Below are 5,284 nucleotides of genomic sequence, written 5' to 3'. Positions count from 1 at the left end.
GACCTTGAGAACACGAAGGTCGAGGCGTCCCTCAAGATTGCCAATGAGGCCCGCTCGCGAGCTTTGGAAGAAGCTCGCGAGGCCGATCACCGTCGCGAGGCTGCGGAGGAGCGCGCGTGGGGGCTTCAGGCCTGGAGCGCGTTGTGACAGCCTGGGTTTTGCCCCTTCTTATTTGCTTGATTTTCATTTGAAATTTTTTGAAACTTGGAGTTTCTGAATCTTTTCATATGGACTTCAACACTTGGGCATCCTTGGCTTTCACCCAAGTGCTTCACTTCCCTCCTAAATCATTATTTCACTTCTGACCCACCCCAAAAATTATCTTTGGAATATTTTTCTTGAAAGAAAAATATTCATTTTCTCTCTAAAACCCTAAGCTAGATCTGTTTGCTTCAAAGCAACCCCAATTTTTATGGCTCAGAAAAATCTGAGATAATTCACAAATATTCTGTGAACCCTAGTGCACCTTCCTGAGCAAAAATATTTCATCACTTTTTAGAATATTTTTGCTACAGAAAATCTTTTCTATTCTGGAGAGAAATGGTGGTTTCTACAACAACTACCATTTTACTTACTTTGTCCTGAAATTTCTTGTGCATCTTTACCTTAGTAACGTATCACTAGCCTCCAAAGCACAGCTTCAAACTCCAAGCCATTTAACCATAGTAACATCACAAAGTTACTGACCAGAAACTTACTTGGTGTGTGAAAACTTCTCTACTGCACCTGGATCCAAACCAAATCGTGGTAACACTCAAAACTACCATGAACATCATGCCAGACATTGAGTTTTTGCTTAGATCAACCTGATGTCATAGTTCATGCGGTGACCGTGTTCGTCTAGGCATGCTGGCATGCAGCTGACGCGCTCTGCGACGCGCCCGAGCCTCTGTTGCTCGTGTGCTCGCTTCCTCGCCTGCCCAACCATGCCAAACCTCGCCACCATCATTGTCTCAATGCTCTTAACTCCTCCCTGGCGCTCGCCGACGCTGGAGCTTGCCGCAGCGAGCACGGGCAAGGTCCGGCCAGCCCAACAGTGCGGAGCACACTGTGCTCGTCGCCACCCTCTTGATCCTGTGCTCGTCTCCGCCCGCCCACAGTGGCCGTGTGACCTCTGTCGCCTTCTCCCCCTCTCACTGACGCCGCTCGTCGCCGGGTGCCGTGGACAGGTGTCCACCGGCAGAGCCCGAAGCACCCTCTCCACTTGCCAATATATAGAGCCCTCCCCGGCCTCCTCGAGCACCAGCCAACACTCACACACACCCCAGATCGAGTAGGAAGCCGGAGCCCGGTCGGGCAGGCCTCGGGTCGCCGTCCCCGAGCTCGAGCTCACTGGCGATCCCCTCTGGTCGCCGCGGTAGCTCCAGCTCCTTCCAAGCCTGGGCGACCCCTCCAAGGCCTCCGCCTCTCTCCGGTGAGGTCGTCCCGCCTGCTTGGAGCCCCTGGAGTGGCCTCTGCTCGCCGTCTTCTTCAACTCCGGCGACCTCCACGTTCTGTCTCCGCTTGCGAGGTTGATTCTGACATCGTCCGACCGCCCTAGCTACGCTACGGGTACGGGCAGGTGCGCCTCAACCCCCTCCTGCCATCCCTCCCTCTCGTTTGGGCCAAGGAGCCCGCGTCGCCGGCGAGAGATCCAGCGAAGCCGCAGCCCCCTCGGTTTCCCTCTCCCTCTTTCCCCACCTGACTAGCGGGGCCCACTAGTCAGCCACTCAGTACGCGTGCGAAGCGGTATGAGTGGTGGCACCCCTGGGCTTTACACCATCGACGTCACCCCCCAGTCTATTTCAAATTCATTTGAATTTACAGAACACTTCAAACAGTCATAACTCTTCAACCATAAGTCCAAATGAATTGATTCTTTTTGCATTGTGTTCTTTGATAAGAAATCTAGCAGCTCACCCAAGATGAGATTTTTCTAAGCTGTCTAGAATTTCTGGTGATTTTCAGACGTGTTCTTGATATTTTCTTGTTGTGTTTAAAACCATTTTCAGAAGGTGAAGCTTGTCTTGAGGATCAACAGGAGGCTTGTGAACCTCATCTGCACTAAGGCAAGCCACAACAACATTTTCATGGTGCCATTTCAATATTTTTGATTTTCTTACTTGAAAGAAAGGATTAATCCATGCATTTAAATGATTATGGAGTTATTTATATTCTGTTAAATATTGGTTAGTTGTTATGCTTGAGTTACATAATGGTTGAAACTAGTTTAGTGGATAAAGCAAGTTAAGATTTATTTGAGGTGATGTTAGAAATAATTTTGTTATGTATGTTAGCAATTATTTAAAGCTATGTTTTTGCCCTCTTAGATTGATAAAAAGTTGTTAGAAAATGTTCTATTAAATACTTGTTTAATCATATTATTTGTCTTATAGAATGTTTGAACCCAACTTAGTGATAAAGAAAGTAAGAGTAGTTGATAATGAAATCTTTTTGACAAGCATATGAGAAATTTATCAGAGTTACTTTCTTGCGTAAGAAGTTAATAAAACTTATGGCAAAATATTATGGTTAAGTTGTGAGTCATTTGAGCAAGTAGAGTAAATTGAGTTGTTGACGTTATGCTTGGTAAGGATGACATGGGTCATTTTTATCATTATATGATGCATGTGTTATTTTGCATTTCATGGCATGCTATGACACCGGTCATTTTTTTAGTTAAACCTGAATATAACTCAACTTGAATATACCGCTGAATGGGTCATGGTGCCGCTGAATCGAGTTTCTTTCCAGTGCAACCACATTTGCCTTTGTGGGAAGGCCTTGATTCAGTCCATTGACACGGCCTCTGGTCGGTGCCTCCATCTAGGGAAGGTTATGTCGTGCTTGCCTTGGCCCGGTGAGCAGACATAATCTTGTGTGCTCGTTGATGAGATTATGGTACCGAGTCCCCGAGTAGGAGTGCTTTGACCACGACGGTGGTCGGGGTGTCTTTGGTAGACACGGGGCCACCCAGGACCAGCCTATTGGGGGATTTCGGTCGGAGTGGCCGGGAGAGTGCTGTGGCAATGGAGGGGTTTTGTCGGAATGCTATTGGTCCACCCGAATGGGAGTGCAAGGCCATGGGTTCCGTGGTGTGGGTACAGTGTGCTACCTCTGCAGAGTGTGTAATCTATCGATAGCCAAGTCCACGGTTACGGACACCTCGTAGTAGGTCCCACCATGAGTCAACGTTTAATAAAAATTGCATGCTAAGTGATGAACTTTGCATTGTTGATGGATGGCAGAAAGGCCATCGAGGCATTTGGGACCAAATGATGGTCGTGGTTGTGATCGCCGTAAGGATCATGAGTTGTTCTTGAGAAACACCACTTTGGTGGTGTGTTTGTGATCTGACCACTTTGGTGGTGTGTTTGTGATCCAGAGATGATCATGGTTGGTAAGCTGTCCCAGGGACGTTCGAGCATGAGCACAACATGTTGCTATATAGTGTTGCACTTTTAATAATTAAATATCATGATATTTTTTGTCATTATGATGATGCCTATTGTGAGCTTGCAAGTACATTCAATGTACTGACTTGGCGTGTCATGCCAGATTTCAGGAAAGTATCATTGGAGGAGAGCGCTGTCCGAGTCTAGATCGTGTCCACATCGGTGTCCTTGTGATATGGAGCTTCCGCCACGACATTATTCCGCTGCCACGTAGTTGTTCGGATCGAGTCCCATTTATGTTCACTAAGTAATGTACATATTGTTCAGCCGCACCGAGTGTGCCGCTTGGCCTCGACAGCTGTTGTAATGTAACTCTGTTCCGCTAGCATCAATAAAGCGGTTGTTATTCTGTACCAAGATGTTGTGCGTTGCCAGAAGACATGGTCTCTGGGCTGGCAATATATGGTAAACCGGTCGCTTTGAGCCGGGGTGCCACACGCGTCCCTTGAGCAGCAGGTGGAGGCGCGCGAGGCCGCTCTTGCATCGCTGAGGGGGACGCCCGCGGAGGAAGAGGTGGTCCGGCAGCGCGAGGAGACGCTGTCCCTAGAAGCCGTGGAGCGCAGCCTCGAGCTCGAGCGACTGGAGATGAGGGAGCTACAAGTCGCTCAAGCAGAAGATGTCATCGGGGCTCGTGAAGCCGGAGTCGAGGAGGAGATCAATCACCGGGTGGCCGAGGTTCACGCGGATCTGGAGGGCAGGTACGACTTGAAGCTGAAGCTAGCCGGTCTGGAGGGTGCAGGCAGGGCCGCCACCCTCAGGCCCAGGTTGGACGAGTCCAAGAGGCGTGCGGAGGCCACAGCCCCCGCCCTGGTTATGGCGCAGGCGGACTTGGCCTCCGCCCACGCCGAGCTACTTTCCCTCCGAAAATGAGTAGACGACGCCAAGGCCGTCGCACGGCAAAACAGGGAGGAAGTGCTCAAACGCCGAACGTTGGAGCGCGAGCATGCTCATATGCTTCAAGACCTTCAGAACAAGGCCAACACCGCCCTGGGTTACATCTGCGACGAGAACACCCCGGCCCCTCACTCGAATGACTATGCCAGCCACCTGACCTACTTCACCAAGGTGGTGACGCGCCTGGAGGCTCAATCTGCCAAAGCTCGACAGCTTGTGGAGGAGATGGGTCATGGCCTGCTTCAACGCGCCTTCTCCCGTGTCTTCAGCCACCTTGTAAATGTCGATCCCAACTTCGACTTCAATGCCGCCATTGCCCCGTACCCATGAAGGTGATGTGGTCAACAACGGCGATGGGGGCGTCATCGTCGGCGGCGACGATACCGACGAAGATGATGACGACGCGAGTGACGCGTCCGTGGGTGATGTTGCGAGTGATATCTCTGGTTGATCCCATGTTCTCCTATTGTTTCATCCTGCACGCAAAACTCGGGCATGGCCCTTGGAAGACTTGTAACAGCATTTCGAGAGGGGGAGCTCCTCGTGTAAGCAAATTGCAGTTTTACTTTCCTATGCAATGTGGGTATGCGTCCTCATGAGTTCATGAAGCTGGGGGTGAGCTCCTCGATGTGATTTACCTTAGTCGGCGCCAGCTTAGGGCTGGGTCATGAGGCGACGAGTTCCTGAGAATCCTGTGGAGCTTATCGTCCCGTTTGAGGGGGGGCCATAAGAGGTGAGCACCAGGAGCAGTGCTAGCGCGTGCTTGACGAGTGTGCGCTTTGCGCGGTCCGGCTCGCGAGGAGCGTCGCGAGGGAAAGGCGATGGACATGAGTCCCAAACCAAACAATATCCAGAAGGCAAGAAACGGCTCGAACGAGAAAAGGCACCCCCGTGCGCATCGGTAAAAATTCAGCTTCAACTTAAGTCCAGATCCAGAAAGCAAAGCCACAGAAAGA

The sequence above is a fragment of the Triticum aestivum genome, chromosome 1A (genome assembly GCF_018294505.1).
Source record: "Triticum aestivum cultivar Chinese Spring chromosome 1A, IWGSC CS RefSeq v2.1, whole genome shotgun sequence".
Taxonomy (NCBI): domain Eukaryota; kingdom Viridiplantae; phylum Streptophyta; class Magnoliopsida; order Poales; family Poaceae; genus Triticum; species Triticum aestivum.
This window is presented reverse-complemented; position numbering follows the sequence as displayed.